The 20,186-nt window shown below is 39.5% G+C and overlaps 1 protein-coding gene across 2 annotated transcripts in view; it reads left to right on the top strand.

Moving 5' to 3' along the window:
- The window catches only part of adamtsl1 (ADAMTS like 1), a 671,866-nt gene that overhangs the window by 435,918 nt on the left and 215,762 nt on the right, over positions 1-20,186 (top strand). The window lies entirely within an intron of this gene.

Here is a 20,186-nt window from a genome sequence, read left to right as displayed (position 1 = left end):
CCTGTTCCTCTGAGGCCAAGGCAATGGCAGTTGGATGGATGGTTTTCATTGGCTTCTGGGCATGAAGGAGCTGACCCTACATCTTTATCTCTCTCCGTACAGCCATTGGAAGGAAAGAATGGAGGGAGGGAGGGACTTTCATTTGCTTCTGGACCAAGGCATGATGGAGCTGTGTCTGCTTCTTCTTCTCTCCTTCTGAGGCCAGGACAATAATAATCATCATATAATAATAATAACTTTATTTTTGTATCCCGCCCCATCTCCCCGAGGGGACTTGGGGTGGCTTACATGGGGACCAAGCCCAGTAAAATAACAATAAAATGTATGAGCATAAAATACATTGTAATTTCAGTGAATTAATACGTAAAAACATAAAACGTCATAAAAAAAACTCAACAACAAACAATAACCAATAGCCGAACACAAAGCTGGAGGGCATGTGCAATATACTACAAGGCCACTGGTACAAAGGTCTGGTAATAAAGTGTAGAGGCCAGTTATTAAGGTAGGAGTAGAAAGGCCAAGTCGAGTTGTAACCGATTACTCAAAGGCACATTGGAATAGCCAAGTTTTCAAGTCTTTCTGGAAAGTGGCCAAGGTGAGGGCTAGTCTAATTTCTCTCAGGAGGGAGTTCCAGAGCCAGGAAGCCACCACTGAGAAGGCCCTCTCCCGCTTCCCCACCAACCATGCTTGTGACAGTGGCAGGAGAGAGAGGGTCCTTCCCAGCAGATCTTAAAGTTCGCACAGGTTCGTAGCAGAAGATGCGATCGCGAAGATAGGCTGGACCTGAACTGTGTAGGGCTTTATAGGTGATAACCAGCACATTGGATTGGGACCGGAAACTTATCAGAAGTCAGTGAGCTGTATTAAGGGGGGGGGGGAGTTGCTCCCTATAGTTATCTCCAGTTAGCAATCTAGCCGCCAACCATTGTACCAATTGAAGTTTCCAGACCATCTTCAAAGGCTGCCCCACGTAGAGCATATTGCAGTAATCCAATCTGGAGGTAACCAAGGCATGGATCCCCATGGCCAAATCAGACTTCTTGAGTTATGGTTGCAGCTGGTTAACAAGCTTTAACTATGCAAAGGCCTCCCGACCACCACCAACATCTGAGCTTCAAGTGTCAGCACTGAATCCAGGAGGACCCCAAGCTGCAGACAAGTGTCCTCAGGGGAATGTAACCCCATTGAGCACAGGTTGGCACTCAATACCCCAATTGGCGTATGGCTGACCAAGAGGACCTCTGTCTTGTCTGGATTGAGTTTTAGCTTGTTAGCCCTCATCCAGTCCATCACAGCGGCCAGGCAGAGGCCAGGATTCAGGGGGCTTTCTTGAATTTAGGTGGAAAAGAGTAGTAGAGTTGAATGTCATCTGCATAGAGCTGGCACTGAACTCCAAAACCCTGGATTACCTCGCCCAGCAGTTTCATGTAGATATTAAAAAGCATGGGAGATAGAATGGAACCTTGCAATGGCAGTTAGGATACAGGTAAGGCTTTCATCTGCTTCTGAGCCTAGGCATGATGGAGCTGTGCCTGCCTCTTCTTCTCTCCCTCTGAGGCTAATGCAGTGGCAGTTGGGATGGATTGAAAGGTCTTATGTATCTGATATCAATATTGTATCTGAAAAAACTGAACATAGTAGGAAATGATTTTGAAAACATACACGTGATATGATGCATATATGAAATGGATGCATTTAGCACATCACATCCTTATAATAATACAAGGTGGCATTGTTTCATTTTGGCCTGTGGCTCATAAGCCATTCAGGCCAGATATGGCTCAGCAAATAAAGGAGGGAGGGGAATGGTTTTGCATCCAAACTCATCTGAACTTTACAGTTGCTCCAAGTCCACATTTCACAACTCTGCCCATTCATAATCCCATCGAATTCCTGACCTTTTATTAGGAGTCAAATTAGCTTTCTTTTCTGTTTCTTTGTTTTTCCCCAGCACTTTTGATCCTCAGCCTTGTGTTCTGACCTGGCACATCTCTTTATTGTTGGGGGAGATGTTAAGCTAAATGGAATGTGAAGTCCGGCACATGACCTCACTTATCTCAGCTTCATAATTAACTGGAGTTGGGACACATCTCTTGATTTCATCAGAAAATAATGAACTCCCTGCAAAGCAAGCTTTGTATAGCCAGGAATCCATGTTGTCTCTTTTGGAGTTTATTAATTATGGACTGTAGGGGGGCACATATTTAAAAGTGCCCTCTTATATTTGGCTAAAGTGCTTTAGCTTGTGATAAAATGTGAATCTAGAATGTTTTCTAGTTAACTAACAATCTGTTTGCCAGATTGGACCAATGCCGAACTATTTGTGAGATCCAGTTGCAGGACACACCTTTCTGAGAAAACCTTTCCCTCAGAAACATGCTAATAAGTAACAACAATTGTTAAAGCAGATATTGTTCTTAAACACCATGCTGCCGGGGGGAATGGAGTAAAACAAAAACATTAATATTATAGATTCTCATTTCATCTCAGTTTGTTAGATGATACTTATTGTTTGCTCCTTTGGGTGCCACATTAAATGTACTTTGGTATTTTCAAAATAATAAAAATGACACAGGATTAAGCCTTCACCAGATGTGGTGATTTCTCACAGCAGTTTTCCCACCCAAAGACATGACCCAGAGTTTGGAAATGTTTAAAAAGAACTAATACAATGGCCCAATGAAGCCATCCATAACCAAGTTGTAGTTGATTTAAGAATGACTCTAGGTTAATGTAGACAGGCCCCCATAGATGAAAGGTTCAAAATAACTTTGTAGTAGAGATATGCACGGAAAATTTTCCTTTGTTTCCTTCATGCTATCATTTCCTTTCGACCATTCATCTACACAAAATGAATGATGACATTTTTGTAGGAAATGAGACACAACACGAAAATAAAAGCCGCACAATCATTATGCTTGCTTTCGTTTTCCTTTGGTTTCTGCCCCATAACAATAAGCAGGTATCGGCAGAGGGCTGATTTCCCATTACAGCTGATGTGTACCAATTGGTGTTAATTATATATATATATATATATATATATATATATATATATATATATATTAAGAATGATAGCTAGCTACTGTGGGAATCTAAGCTGAGCCTGGGAGAGGAATGCCTCTGTATTACATCTGGTGTGTGCCAATGGGTGTTATTAATAATAATAATATTATTAATAACAATAGTACTCTGGGGAAGATCCAAATGTTTTAAAAGTTGGTGGGCTAAAAGGGATTGAAATGCCCTCTGTGCGTGGCGATTTTCACCCCTCTAGCCCAAAAATCGAGGGGCGGGATGAGCCTCGGAAGCCCTCCCATTGCCGCCAATGGCACAAAAAATTTCATGTTTTTAATTAGCCAGATGAAAATTCATGTCGTATACGTAGTTCATTTTCACTAGCAGGAACCAAATATGAAAATGAGACGACAAAAATGAAATTATACAAAATGAGCAGCAATTCCATACAAAAGCACAACACTACTTTGTAGTCATTGCTCTTAAAAGAAACTCCAGGCTCTTTATCAACCTGCCCTTAGAAATGCTGATCTCTTCATTATTCATGGGAAGAACCATCGCTTATTGGTACAATATGTGTTCCCAGTATCCTACATTCTGCTTTTGTTGTGTTCAGTGCTTGTGTCACATGTAGACTATGAAAATAAACTTGATTTGAACTATGGTGCTTCTCTTGGACATTTCTGTTGGTCAGACCATTGGGTTTGATGTGCAAGGCCTTTTCATACATGATGTACAGCTGAAACAGATATTGTAGAATTATTTGAACTACAAATCCCAAAAGTTGTTGGCTGCACGTTCTGAGATATATACTTCCCAAAAAAGACCCTTGCCAAACTTCCATGTACAGAGAAAACTTGTAAGAAAACCTCTCTCATGGTAGATATTGACAATTTACTTATTATGGTCATTGTGGAATTTAGAATATTGTACACCACACATATGCTTTTAATGGAAACAAATATCCATTTCTATTTATTATCCTGCAGAGAAAAAGGTCTTCTAATACAAAACTCTGCTGGGAAGAATAACGCAGCAATTATGTTTATCCACAGTTTTGTCCTAGTATTTGTATTTGGCAAAGTTTTCCAGAAATGCATGCGATTTTGTTTCCTGTGCAAAATCCCTTCATATATTTGTGTGTGTGTGTATTGAGTATTTTGAGTAGTTTTGTGCAGAAAACTCACACATATATCTGTTCAAAATGCGATAGTTAAGATAAGTCATTAAGATAAGTCATATCCTGAAGTTATATTAGTATTCCAGGCTTTTGCTCTTATCAAACACTACGCATTCTAGCTTCAAATAGAGTTCTGTTTGTCTTGAGGAAATCCTGCACAGATCTGCATTTCAGCAATGCTATTTTAATTCAGCTCATCCTTATAGTATATTTTACACCTTCTTGTCTCCCACTAATCTCACACGGCTAATGGATCTGTAAAAGTTGAGCACATTTGGAATTATAGAACCACAGAGTTGGAAGGAGCTCTTCACTACTTGTCTAGGCAATTGGTTCCCTTGCTAAACTGTTCTTACCCTCAATAAGTACATTTTAATATTGATTCAAAATCTATTATCCTGTAATTTCAAGCCATTAAAGCTTGTTCTACCCTCTAAGGCAGAAGGAAACAGAAATAGCCCCTTCTCTCTGTTGTGGTATTTGAAGACTGCAATCCCTCAGTCTTCTCTTCACCAAGCTGAACAAGTCTAACCCCTTCAAACTCTCAACATACATTCTCCAATTCCTCTTAGCATTCGTGTTGCCTCCTCTAAATCTGTTCCAACTTGTCTGTATGCTTCTTAAAAGGGGGCACCCCAAGCTGAACATAGTACTCCAGATGAGACCTGGCCAATACAGAATGTAATGGTATTATTACTTCCCTCAGTTTGGAAACTATGCTTCTGTTAATGCAAGCTAAAATAGCATTTGCCTTATCTACTGCAGCATCATATTGCTGGCTCATGTTCAATTTATAATCAGTAAAAATCCTGAGACCATTTCCCACATAGTATGACTGATAATAATAAATAATAATAACTTAATTTTTTATCCCACCTCTATCTCCCCAAAGGGACTCAGGGCGGTTTACCTGGGGACAAGTAATGTATCCCCCCCCCCATTTTATACCTGTCCATTTGTTTGTTTTTTACCTAAATATAGCATTTTGCCTTTGTCTCTATTGAATTTCATTTTATTAATTTCTGACCAATTTTATAGCATATCTAGGACCTTTTGAATTGGGTTCCTATATTCCAATATGCTAACTATCCCTCCCTGTTTCATCCCTCTTGATATGGATTCCTGTACCCACCACCTAAGTCACTGATAAAAATGTTGAAGAGTAGTGGCCCTGGGACAGTGAGGCCCTCCACTCGAGATATCCTTCTATCTAGTATGAAGCTTGCCAACCAATTGCGGATCCCTTTGATAATATCTATTCACTGTATTATTAGTTTGCTAATCAAAATATGCCTATCTGAAATCCAGATAAATGGCACTCACAGCATTCCCACCATTTGCAAAACTACTTGTCTCACAGGAAAAGATTTCTGGATGAGTTTATTACAGATTTGCCACACACATTTGTATGTGACCTAAAGCCTAGAATCTGGAATGTGTGTTTCCTTTATCAATTTGTTTCAGTCAGTAGTATGGATACTGCATTTGATTCTGCATAACACTACCAAAAAATCCCTCTTTAAAAGAAAATGACACAAAAGCTTCTTGAAAATGTGTGCAAGGCCTAGTGGTTTTTCTATGTCATCTTCTTGGCCAGCATTGTTAACACATGGCTTGTAGTACAGCACATGTCCAACTAAATGCTAGATTTTAGAAGGGGGAAAATCATGGATTCAACATCCAAATGCATTTTGGCTTGTTCATGCATCCCTGTAGGTTTCCATTAGCCATACAGAACATAGAGCAATGACACACAGAGAGGAACAGAGATGAAACATGTATTTCTATCATACTTGAACTCCAAAATGTGTGCCAAATCTGTGCTCAAGGATTAGTCTTACAAATTAGCATTAAGTGGAGCTATTTCCCTTTTATCACAACTCAGCTATACCAGAGAAAAGTGTGCTGTTTTGTTTGGTGCAGCAGAAACATCAAGATCCATTCTCTTTAAGATGTTTGTCTTTCTGTGCATAGCTGCAACCCAAAATCCTCTTGGGCAGGGCCAGTCCAAGGTAATTTTCAAGCGTAAGCGAACAGAATTTTGGCTCTTTGCCCCCCAAACCAGTCACTGAAAAATAAAAGCGTTGAATAAGCGAAAATGTTGGATAATAAGGAGGGATTAAGGAAAAGCCTATTAAACATCAAATTACATTATGATTTTACAAATTAAGTACCAAAATATCATGTTTTACAACAAATTGACAGAAAAAGCAGTTCAATACATGGTAATGTTATGTAGGAATTACTATACTTGCAAATTTAGCACCAAACATTGAGCTGGGATATAGGGCAGTGTGGACTCAGATAACCCAGTTCAAAGCAGATATTGTGTGTTATTCTGCTTTGATATTCCGGATTATATGGCTGTGTGGAAGAGCCCTGGGGGTCCTTAGAAATCCATAGGAATTAAAAGGCCACGGAAAGGAAATCTGGCTCCCAGTATTTAAAAAACTCTAAAATCAGGACAATAAATAAAGAACAACACTCCGAAAACAGGGGAAATCCAGACAGGAAACAATCAGGGCCACCTAACACCTCCCAACCAAGGATGCCCCCAGGGCGGAAGCAACCAGGCTTTGAAGCTGGAAGGCGATTACATGCTATTCAAGGTTGCCAATGGCAAAATCCACACCTGTCTCCAGCAGACAATAATAATAATAATAATAATAATAATAATAATAATGAACAATAGAAATCTTATACAGTGTATTCAGGTCCAGATATGTAACCTCACTTACCTCGATTCCAACAGATCTCAAAACCTCTGAGGATGCCTGCCATAGGTAGGGTTAAACATCAGGAGAGAAAGCTTCTGGAACATGGCCAGGCAGCCTGGAGACCTGGCCTCGAGGAGGCGGAGGCCGGCGCAAGGCCACGGAGGCCGGTGCGAGGCCTCGGAGGCTGGCTAGGCTGCGGGCCTGGGAGGAGGCGACGGGGGTGTGCGCACATGCATGCATGCATGCGTGCATGCAGGAAGGGGAAGGTGAGGCACTCCCAGAAGGCGTGCCCCCTCCCAGCGGAGAGGGGGGGAAAAGAAAAAAAGACAAAAAAGAAGCTGCTCATTAGGGGCACTTTGAGGTGCCTCAAGAGGCAGCTCAACTGTGCCCCCCAGAGGATGGCGCCTTTGGAAACCGCCTACTTCACCTAACGGTTGAACTGCCCCTGCTCTTGGGTAACATAAAGATCCACCTACAGAGGTACGCTACTACACCAATACTAAACAACCCCCATGGGGAAAAAATGACATTTTGCAATATCTGCCCAAAACTGGATACAATTTGCATGTGCAATCCTTTTGTGCAACCACAATGCACTATCTATAAATACAAAGTCCAACATTACTATATGCAGAACTGCTTCTGTCACTGTCAGCAAAGCATATCTGTTGCACTATTTACTGTACATGTGTAGCATACGTGCATATGCTGTTTACAGAATACCAACCAACATTTGTTTGCCATCATTTGGGGGAATGGGGCATTCTCACAGAAGAATGTGCTATATGTCTTAGAAATGATACTTACTATGAACAGGACATTTTCCCCTTCTTTCACTTCTCCCTGCCTTTCTTCCTTTGCTCCCTTTTGTCCTTTCCTTCTATTGGCAGTTTAATATTTTGTGTACTCTGGAAGATCAGCTGTAATTGTGAAATTTTAAAAAGAGAATGTTTTATTTTAAATTGGCAGCAATGTACCTATATCCAAAGGGTCTCTCTTGAGAACACTTTTTGCTGGGGAAGAAAAGGAGAGTTTTACTTCCTGACTGGTAGTTACCTCATGGGCTCTTTCACTAAACATGAGACTCTTTCACTAAATGCACCAAAATCTGTCATTAGTTGCTCTTCAGTGAAATGGCCTGACATGCTTTCCAGAACTGGACATTGGTCAGCTTTCCTAAATAACTCTGCAAATCTGCAGAGACTGCCAAATTCCTCTCAGTAGTCTTCAGAATGAGCCATTGTACTTAGGGTGGCCATCAAGACAGCTAATGCCACTGCAGCTCAGGTGGTATCTAAGCACTTGGAATAGTGAGGCATTCGGGTTGAAGCAAATGAAAGAGGGAAGAGAATGGAATTTCTTTGTAGTGGAGTTGTGGTAGTGTAAGTTTATAGAATCATAGTGTTGGAAGAGACCCCAAGGGCCATCTAGTCCAACTCCATCCTGTCATGCAGGAGTACACAATCAAAGCAGGGAGCATACTCCATTGTTGAACAGCTCTTGCCATCAGGAAGATCTCTCTAATGTTTAGGTTGGATCTCTTTTCCTGTAATTTGAATCCACTTTGTCTCTGGAGAAGTAGAAAACAAACCTGCTTCCTTCTGAATATGACATTCTTTCAAATATTTAAACATGGTTATCACATCATGTCTTTATATTATCTTCTCTATGCTATACATACTGAGGTCCCTAAACTCTTCCTCATAGGGTATGGGTTCCAGACTTTTTAGTCATTGTGTTTCATATTTCCTTGTGAGTGGTGGTAGGGAGTGATCTCATGCAGTCTCTGCAGAAGATAATCTGTTTAGAACATCTGTTGATGAATGCCAATTATTAAAGCAGCCTCACTTCCCAAAAGCAGTTACATGCCTTCTCGTGAATGCTCACATAGGGTATGTGCACTGTTAGATAGAAATAGTACAACATTTCTAATCAAGATGAACATGTGAAGTATTGATAGCATCTGGGTAGTGACTGTGAATGTCATGATGCAATACCAAAGGGGTGTGGTAATGGCTAAGTCATAACCATGTGAGGGTTACTGCAAAAGGGTTGCATCAGCCAATGTCCCTTTCTAATGACTTTGTATAAAGAGGATGAAAGAATCCATCTCTCTCTCTAATGTGTGACTCGGTGTGAGTATCTACCTATATTGTATATGACTATTTGATGACTCTGATTGTTTGCAAGTACAGTAGAGTCTCACTTATCCAACATAAACGGGCTGGCAGAATGTTGGATAAGCGAATATGTTGGATAATAAGGAGGCATTAAGGAAAAGCCTATTAAACATCAAATTAGGTTATGATTTTACAAATGAAGCACCAAAACATCATGTTAGACAACAAATTTGGCAGAAAAAGTAGTTCAATACACAGTAATTACTGTATTTATGAATTTAGCACCAAAATATCACGATATATTGAAAACATTGACTACAAAAATGCGTTGGATAATCCAGAACGTTGGATAAGCGAGACTCTACTGTACAAGAAAAGTGGATCTGCCTATCTTGTTTGTATATTTGTATATATTGCAACGGTGAAGATTAAAGCCTCCAGATATTTTGGATGAAAACCTAAATCCGTGAGTTTACTAAACAGTGTGTGTGTAGATAAGATCAGATGCTGGCAAACTGAATCGACAAATTTATATAAAACCCTAGAGAAAATTATTTTATGTATTTTCAGTATTCAGGAAAGGGTGGAAGCTCATTGCATTGTTACACTGTTATGCTTAGCACCTTTCAGGTGAGAAGTCCTGTATTAATATCAAAGATTACCTTAAGCAACTTTGACTTTCATGGATCCAGTAGCTAGAGATGTATATTTGTTCTCTGTGTTACTAAGCACTTTCTTCATGGTGTGCCATGGATTATGTTACAGATGTACCCTTATTTTTGCAACTTACACTCCAAGGTAATCACACCAATTTGGCTCACTTTCTCTGTGAAGCAATATTAAATATGTATTTGTGAGCATTCTCTGTTTGGGATCCCTTCTGGATGATAACAGTGAAATTTATATGCCTCTTTTAACCCAGATCTGTTTGATGTTGCTTAGTGGTGCAGGGATGCAAGTAGCTGAGTGACATTTATGAGGTTTCATGCAATTATAAGTTCTCATGGCAAAGCCCCTTGCTTCACATGTGACCACCCACCAGCTTAGCAGAAAATCAACACAGACTTCTGGTTACATTCAGAAAAAGAAAACCCGACTGCTTGTATAGTATAAAGTGTTCTGGAGTCAAAAGCAGCTGTCTTTCGAAATGGTGACTCTGTGGCAAGATGTGTAGATGTTGCGTTAAATAATGTACTTTATCAACAAGATGAATCAGTATTTACAAGAAGAGAAATCATACCCATTGACTTGTTATTGGCCATTTCACAGTTTTAATTGTGCTTTCAAAAGGATGTGTAGTATAGGAAAATAACCTATCCCCCCCCCTCCTCCTCCATTGTTTTTATTATTCCACTAATAGAAAGCATCTTTGCAGCAGTCTGATGCTATTTTCCACTCATTCCCAATACTGTATCAGTCCAGTTAATGTATTTTTGTTGCTAAACCAAAAGTATGTTAATCCCACTTGGCTCCAGCAAAGGATAGAACTGGAAGTCTTCTTTCAGTGTGCTTAAATGGAGACCAGCTTTGTTTGGCTTCTCCTCTCCTCGAATGGTTTCCTAAGTGCTCCTGAGGTGGAAAGAGAAGTGCTTATACTGCCCCATCAGCAGAAGCAGTGTTGCCAGTTCGCCTTCTTCCTTGCTTGCCTCCCTCCTCTTGCTCACTCTATCACCTACCTACCTCCTCCACATACCCTACTTCCTTCCCTTCCTGTTCCTCACTCCTTACCTTCCTTCCTTCCGGCCCACCTTACTTAGCTTGCTCATTAAACTCTCCTAACCCTCTTCTATTAGCTGTCCACCTACTTCTCTGATACCAGCTGTGAGTGCTCTCCAAGGGTTGGTCAAGTCTACAAAAGCCTGAGTCAGTCCTCTAAGCCAGGCTTTTGGGACCTTGAGTAAATGATTCAAGGGGACAGCAATAGCTCTCCAAAGAGAGGAAAAGACACCTCAAGTGTGTTACAGATTGATGATGATAAATGGAAGTTCTTACTTGGGTCTGAGATCTAGTCACCCGCAGAACAGTAACATGCCACTCAGGTTTGCAGAACAAAAATACAAGAACTTTACTGAATCCAAAAGATCCAAAACAGTAGTATTTACAGTAGTCCCTCTGATCACTTACAGAAGTCCACAGTCATAAATGGTCCTTTCTCAGTCCACAAATCTGCTTCAGAGAAGAATACAGTCCTGGTTCTTCTTCTTTTCTCAGTAGCAAACAGGCCTCAAAATAGCAAGGCCTCTCTCTGAGTGCACAGCTCTCTCCACCAGCAGTACTCAGTCAACACTGAAAACTTGTCCAAACTGGTTCTGCAGCAGCAGAACAGAAACAGTATCAAATCAATCCCCAGATATTTGCAGGTTCAGCCATTCAGCTTCATGCACTTCATTTTCCATTTCCATTTCCACACATAGCACAGTGCTTTGCAAACCATGACAAAGTGGCAGTATGCACTGCTCTAACTCTGTCATTTGAGATGGATGCCTTCTTCTGTCCATTGGGAGGGGTGAACCTATTTCTGTTCAAGCGGTCATTATAACTCTGAGTATTCCTTGCTTACAAAACCCTATGAAATCCATGGAGTCTCCTTAAGTCTCCAGTGACTTGAAGATGCATATACAGACACGGATAGACAAACTATCTCTGGGTTTCTCTACCTTCTAACTGCTCTGCCCATTCTTTTTTCCCTTTTTTGCAGTGCTTTATGTTGTAATCCTGTGGCATGTGCTGCATTGTTTGTTTCTGATCCTATATAAGCTGTTCTGGCAGTCTTCTTGGCTGAAGAATAGAGTCTGTAAATAAAAAGAAACACATATCCATTCTAGAATATTCAATGAACCGTTGGAATTTCAGTGTTTTGCATTAGTACACTTTGTGGCAGCTAACACATTTTCATCCAAAGGACAGATTCCCAAAAGCCAAGGAAGAGTACAAAGCAATGCTATCTTAATTATGTACAGATGGCATGAAATTGGACAAAGGAAACTGGGTGCATATTTTCAAATGAAGTGCCTAATGATTAATGATCACAGGATTAAAATATGATCCTTTGAGGAGAGACCACAGAGACATTATACAATTAGCCCATGAGTATCTTGTTTGAGAAGTACTTACAAATAAAACAGACATCTTCCATGTCTTAGCTTTTTATACACACCTAAAGACATACCCGCCTCTTTTTAAACACATCTTCCTGTAATGCGGTGTCCAATATTTTTATAGCGTTCTTGCCCTGTTACTCCCACTTTTGAATATAATTCCCCTAATATAATAGAAGAATAATTCATTTTCCAATTGCATGGGAGAAACGTCTGTTATATTTAGTGATTATACTTCTGTGTAAATGTGTACAGACCTTTCAGATTTGTCTTTGTGAAAAGGTTTTCAATCTGTAAATAAAGATAAAGCCACATATGTTGTCTTACAAAGTCTACAAGTTAATGCATGAAGTAAAACATATTTAACAACGAGTTTATCATCTTTACTCTGTGTAGCTTCTTGGAAGGTTGTATTACATACTGTTTCATTTGGATCTTAAAAGAATAAACAGGAAGATGTTTACATTCAATATTACAAACTGACAAATCTTTATAACTTTCACTATAAAGGTTGAGTATTCCTTACCTGGAGTTCTAAAATTTGAAGTGGTCCAAAATTCAGGATTGTCCACATGAATGGCTCAGATAGGGCTTTCATGTAAAATTATTTAAAATATTTTACAAAGTTTCCTCCACGCTATGTGTATAAGTTACAACTGAAACATAAATGGATTTCATGTTTAGACTTGGGTCCCATCTCCGAGATATCTCATGATATGCATATATGTAATTACAGGTATTCCAAAATAATTCAAAATGCAAAACATTTCTGGTCTCCAGCATTTTGGATAAGGGGTCCTCAACCTGTATAACCCCACCTTTTTCTATAAGGAGCATGCCAGCAGTACTGATGGCCAACCTCCTTACCCATTGGTGGGTCTTCATCTTTCAGTAGTTTTTATTCTAGTGTTTTCTTTTATTGTGAACCCCCTGTAGTCTCTGATGTTGGCTGGAATTTCACACACACATTAAAGGCATTTTTGTCCACCAGTGATTAGAAGAAGGGAATATTTTAAAAGCTGATTCGGGTGGCCTGAGCCATATACCTTGTTGAAGTACTGATTTTGTTACACTACTGAAACTAAGATCAGAAACTGGGCCAAGTCTTCATGGTGCAGACATAATTGGTACCCTCACATTTCTGATCTACTAACCACCTGTGACATTTTCCCTGTGAGCTGAGTGAGGAACACAGCCATAACATTCCTAATCAACTTCAGAAATTGTAACATTAGCTGGAGGCTCAATGCCTGGGAAGCTTTAACTTTTATTTTCCATCTTTTTGAAAGGTTGTGTTTTCCCTTTGTGGAACAAAGCTCCAAGAGAATAAATTGACCCACAAATAAAGTAATATTGGAAAGGAGGAGAAGGGGAGAGCAGAACAGAGAAGAACACAACTTGAAAGAAGAATCAATAGGGGACTTGAATGCATAAATGAAAAATATTCTGGCTTCTGAACAGCCCAGCTCCACAACAGCTTCTTTGTTCTTTTAATTCTGCATCTCTTTTAATATATCAACTTACACTTTTATTTGAAATCATAGTTGTCATTTTTCATCACACTTCAATCATCACGGTGAGCGAGAGCAGCACAAAAGTCAGAGACCAAATGTACGGAGCATTTGTCAAAACACTTTCTAACTCTGCTTTATGCAGGTCACACCTTCTAACATAAAAAGTAATGGGAACAGTTAAAATCTAAGGCTTTTAAAAGGGAGTTAAAAGAAAAACCTTAATTATAGACATTACACCTGTATATAGTTATGCCTGCCCTCTGTTCCAGTATTATTAACGTGTAATTTACACACACCAAGAACAACCCCTTCTTTCTGTTGGCACATAAAGTAGAAAGATTACTCATGGTTGTGAGATATGTGTCTCATAAGACTATCTTGGACATTCAGCCACTAGAGAAGGATGGCTCTTGAAGAACTGTAACCCAATCTATCTTCTCACATTTGCCAATGCTTGCCTTGGACAAAACAATTAGTTCTCAGTGTCCTCCTTCATCTGCAGCATATGACATCATAATAACCAGCTTTCCGTAGAAAGGATGTTGTGAGAATTTATGAATTTTGTCTATAGACTTGAGTCCCACCTCCAAGTTATCTCATCTTGTATATTCCAGAATCCAAAAAAAATCTGAAATCCAAAACACTTCCTGTCCCAAACATTTTGGATAAGGGATACTCACTTTATACTAAGGGAACCCTTATTAGAAAATCAGCTACCTACACAGAGCAAGTAGTAGAAAAAGTCTGTAGGCTGGTCAAGTATTTGATGTGCTGAGTTGCAGCTGTAGACTATCTGTAACAGGCACTGATGAGTTTCTGAAAAAAACAAACTGAAATCCCATCCTCCAACTTACAACATTTTAGGGTTAAAAGGTCAACCACTGAAAACAAAGATAAACACGAAGTTCCCCATAGGTTAAGCATCCATTGGGAATCAAGGATATAAATTATGACATCAAAAGACAGGCTTGTCAATAGATAACCACTATGGAAATAGTGGCAAAAGCATAAAATGAGCATGCTTTGGCTAAGAATTTCAGCAAAAAATGTTCTGACTGCATAAGGTTTGTAGATTGATTCATGTCCCGCTGTCTTGCCTCTAAGTCCATTATAAAAACATTTGTATATTTGTATTAGATATGGATAAATCTATCTTTCTCCTATCTCTGCCCCCTTTTAAAGGTGTTGCTCTAGAGGTCTGAAAGTGAGTCTCAAATACTGTTTTAAATGTGTCTCATTTAGAAAAGCATCCTTCCAAAATTATTTTCTCTCTAAATATGCATTCCTGAGTGTGTTTGCTCTTAAAATACACAGCTTCTTATTATTAAGGGTTTAGTGTGCCTTTTGATGTGAGAAATGTATTGGGAAATGGTAAAGCATTAGTTTGCAAAAGGTGAATGAGCTTAGATTTAACAATAACATGTCAAGCACCCCTGACTTGCCATGATACATGCACACACAAAAGGCAAAAAATCCTGTATAGACTCAAATTATTTCTCCAGCAATTGATACATTAGCATGTTTATGTTTAGTGTATAATAAATTGTCCTGAAATGTACAGATGATAGGAAATCTTGGAACCAGTTTGAGGCTTGGATGGTGACTGCACAACCCTCAGAGCATGTTTTGGGGGAATTTGCTCTCTGGCTTCCGTTATAAGCTAGCTTCGAACTGCATTAAATGGTCAGTGTAGATGGGGCTTTCGTTTCAAGTGCTGTGGGGTTCATGGACTGTATGTTGCTGATGGATACACTTTCCCCACTCTGCTTACAGAACATTTTAACTGATCTGCTGACCTTATAGTGATGCAGCACTGTTGTTATTCAAATTCACTGCCCACATTTTATATATTTCCAAACAGATGTCAAAACCAAGTTTGACATCTGTTTGGAAAGTGACATATGCTGTTTCAATCTTTGCAAAAGCACTAGTGTTTTGCAGATGCTCAGAATACTTGGGATCCAAAAAAACCCCTATGAACAAGAATTGTATCATCTTTTTTTAGATATTCTGATAGATTTTTGTATAATAGTAAATAAAAAACAAGCAATTCTGCATTGTATGTGTATACATCTATGCAATCTATCATGTTCTTTTCTCTCTTATGAAACAGTTGTGCCCCAATCACTTATTCCTTCTGCCCTTTCCCCCATTCTTTGTTGTGTGTCCTATCTTTTCTTGGCAACCTATGGATCAAGCCGCAAGGCATGATTCCCACACTGAAGATCTAGCATCTTGCTAATGAATGAGGACAGGGTGAACCCACTGCATTTGGTTTCACCAGAGTATGGAATATTATCTGATGGCAGGAACAGAAGGCCTCCTTTGGCTCTGGTGGTTGCTGACAGTAAGGATGCACTGCTGTGGAACGTCTGTTTGCTTCTGGACAGAGGACCAGCTTCTATAAACAAAAGCGGCTCTGTGTTTTTAACACTCAATGTGCATGCCTTGCAAATGGAATGGCCTAAATGGAGTGATACCCTAATATGTCATAACGGCTAACAAAGAATCACTGACATTGTAGTCCAAATCATGGACAAGTACATAAAGATCCTTGCTGTTTAGTAATTTGATGTCTGCAGGAAATTGGCAAAGACTGGAGGGCAGGCTTTCATGTATCTGCAATGCCAGCTTGTTGAAGTGAGTTCTGTATATTGGGAATACTGGACCAAAGATGCCTTGACCATTCTGTGACATGGCTCTGACAGTACATTTTTCACTCTCTCTAGTGCACATAGGTCATTGTGTGGGAAGAACTCATAGCTTTTTATCCTAAGAATACAAGGGAAGCTAAATAGTGAGGAAATCAGTGTGATTCATAGGAAGGTATTAATAGTGGCCAGCTACGAGAAAAACTGCAGTGTTTTCTAACTTACTGCTTTGTACTTTTCTGTGAGATACTGCATATCAATTATTTATTGATTGATTTATTTACTTACAGTATTTATATTCCGCCCTTCTCACCCCGAAGGGGACTCAGGGCGGATCACATTATATACATATAAGGCAAACATTCAATGCCTATATACACATAGAACCGAGACAGAGACAGACGCAGAGGCAATTTAACCTTCACCTGAGGGGATGGTTGTTATCAATAGTATCATGGTTGTTATCAATAGTATCAGGGCCTTAAAAGTCCATGTTCCATTGTTGAACCAACATGTGAGAAGTGAATGAACTATCTGAGAAAGAAGCCAGGAATCCTTTCACACAGCATAATATTTACTTACAGTACTAGGTTTTTAAAAATCCCACCTTTCTTCCAACGTAGGGACTCAAGTCAGCTAACACCAAACATGACTCAATACAATTACATCCTAGCAAATGCATTAAATTTCAAATATAATTTTTTAAAAAAGTATTTGTGTCATGGAAAATAAATATTAAAATACATTTAAAATTACATTTAATAGCTACACAGCTCCCAACCACAAATCATTCTCACACTATCCCCCTAGCAGCCTGAACCTCATCATTCCCTATATGCCTGATGGTAAAGGCACATTTTCAATTGTTTGCAAGAAGGGACGGGGCCATCCTGATCTCTCTGGGGAGAGATTTCCAAAGTCTGAGAGCAACCACCAAAAAGGCCCTCTAGTTTGTTCCCGCCAAATGGGTTTGAGAGGGTGATTGGACAGGGAGAAGACCCTCTCCAGATGAATTTAGTATTCTAACAGGTTCATGCAGGAAAGTATAGCAACATGATACCCCTTTAACTCCCATGGCTGCATCTTATGGAATTCTAAATTATAAACCCTGATATTTAGAGCTCTCCATCAGAGAGTTGTAGTGTCTCACCAAACTGTAGAACCAGGATTCCATAGGATAGTGTTATCATATTGCTATTGTTATGTGGTATGGAATGTCATTAGGAAAAGGTACAGTCATATAATTTCCTTGGTACATACTAGTGTTTTCTTTTTTCTTTTTCTCATGATGTGTTGAGTGGCCACCCTACAGTATACTGATATTATATCAAGAGCAGCACTATCGCCATCAGCAATAACAATAATGATAATTGATAAGTGGAATAAGCAATGTCAGTGGGACCAGTCTTTAATGATTTGTTTAGCAAGAAAGCTGTTCTCCCCACTCCAGCCCCAGTCCATGTGCAGACCAGGTTCCAAAACATTCTGTCATCTGAACATTTTTCAAAGAACCAGGCAAAAACTCTAGGGTACATCAGCATATCAACCAGATTGCAAGATATGAACAAGGCTCAAATTAAAAGCAAGTGTTAAAGTTGATTAAGGACACTCATCCCAATAATGGGATCTCAATAATAAAATTTGTGGTGCAGACAGTCTTCAAAACACACACATACACACAAGATTTATCTATACTTGGCTAGATTTTCTGGCTTTTATTGTTGTATTGTTTTGTAGCCAAGTTTCTCAATGTTGGAAAGGGGTGATTATGAGAGAGGTCTTCCCCTAGAGCATTTATAAGCAACTGTGGTTCAAGCAAGACTTTTCATTGTAGATCCAGTTTATATGTCTGGGGGTGGAGGGAATCTCATGAATAAAGCCAAAGTTCTCACATAGGATAAATATATAGGAGTCCATCTGGTCAAGACTTTTTGGTCAATAGTATACTAAAAGTTGATTGCACTCAAAGCTCTGTGACCTTTCTTATTCAATGAAGTATCTTGCAAAATATTAGATGGTAGGAAAGTGGTTCCCAGATTTTTGACCTGACAGTTATTTTACACAGCATCAGGCTTAAAAGTGAGTGTAAAACCCTCACTATAATTAAGAATCTGCTCCTCGACCCACAGCCTTGATTGCATATTCCAAAGAAACGCATCTCAGATTCAAGTAAGTTAGTAAACTAGTTTCTTGTTACTATTTCTCGATGATACAGAACGTTATGACCCATTTTAGACAAGCATGCGAACTGCTAGAGCACAGTGGGTATTTAGCTAGAAAAGTCAATATGTACAAAACATCTGCTGAAAACAGAAAACATTGTAGATCTTGAAGGTGGGTCTAAGAAGTCAGTCACCTTCTTTACCCTGTGGTGCCTGAAACGATGATCTTGTAGCAAGAATAAATGAGAATATGCATCATTTCATATTATTTTAGAAATAACTCAGGTGTTACAATGGTAAAAAGTGATACAAGTTCATTGACTCAAGGGATACAAGTTCATGATCATTGTCACATAACCCATACCACAACTTGCTGGTAGGTAGTATGGTGTTTCTGCATTGAGCTATTAAACAGGGAGAAGAAGGCCCACCTGCAAATTTTTGTGTTTTGGGGTAAAATAGGCTAGACTGAGATGGTCAGCATCCTGCTCAGTCAAAGTGGCATCTTTCTCTTACTAACCTTTTTCCCAATGCAGAGTATATGTAAACCGATTAAACAACAAAATAATGAAACTTGTACACAGGGCTGCATAAACATATTTAAACTTGTTTATCCTCTCATGATCTGGTATACAAATGTCATTATCTTCTTGGTTAATCAGTTAAGATTTAATCAACTTTTTGGCATGGTGGGGTGTTGCAGTTCAGCTACATCCCATTGCTTTAATAGTGTGTTTGGTTGGTTGAGGGGAGGTACGTAAGTAGTTAGTAGGCAGGCTAAGTGCAAATTTCTAGGGAAAGATAGCAGTGTTAAAGTTTTCTGAGTGTCCTGAAGCTTGTTTAAGGGCGAAGTTAGACTTCTTCAGGTGTTCCCCTTTAAGTCTTTAGTGTTAGAAGCTGGAGGTGGAATACGTTTGTCAAGTCTCAAGCAGCAGCTCAGATCTCAGGAATAGTCCTGTCCCTTGGATCTCCGAGTGGCAAGAAAAAATCTTAAAGCAAGTGGTATTGGAGGAGAAGATTTGATTTTTGTTTGTGAATTGGCTCTAAAGCTTGAACATTCATGGCAACCTGTTCCAAGTTGGCACTAGGGCTCCTCAGTTGAACAGTAAGATGTTTATATGTGTGCTTATGAAATGTTGGCGCAACCAAAAAAATTACAAGTGAAAAGAGGAATTGAAGAGAGAGGTGGTGGATGCAAGTGCTTGGGCACAATAAGCCATTCAGAACAAGGCACCAAGTGGAATGCCAGCTTGCTCTTATGAGCCTGCTGGATAAAAACGCATGGGTATGACGAAGAACTTGGGGAGGAAATCTATTTAAGGCCCGGATGTGCGCCTACTACAACCCCCAGTACCAGCAGCAGCTCTGATTATGAGAAAACCTCCCACATGTCCTCATGGAGAAGGGCCTTGTGTGGACAAAGCCTTCCTAGTTGCCGGCCCTACAGGAAGTGGCAATAGCTGCTCAGCTGCCCCAAAGGGCTGCCTCTCCTGCCGCCCTCCCATTGTCACCTCGCATTACACGAAACTGTGGTGTTGGGTAGGACAGTATGCCTTTATTACTGTAAACAAACAATAAGGCAATGCTATAGTTACACCATAAACATACGTAAAAGAGTTGTGCACACAATCTATTGGGAAACAAAACAAGCCATGTTAGGAAGGAAGGAAGAATATAATTAAAAGAATGGAAAGACATTATACAAATGGCTTAATAAAATATGTTT

The sequence above is a fragment of the Anolis carolinensis genome, chromosome 2 (assembly GCF_035594765.1).
Source record: "Anolis carolinensis isolate JA03-04 chromosome 2, rAnoCar3.1.pri, whole genome shotgun sequence".
Lineage (NCBI taxonomy): Eukaryota > Metazoa > Chordata > Lepidosauria > Squamata > Dactyloidae > Anolis > Anolis carolinensis.
This window is presented reverse-complemented; position numbering and strand designations above follow the sequence as displayed.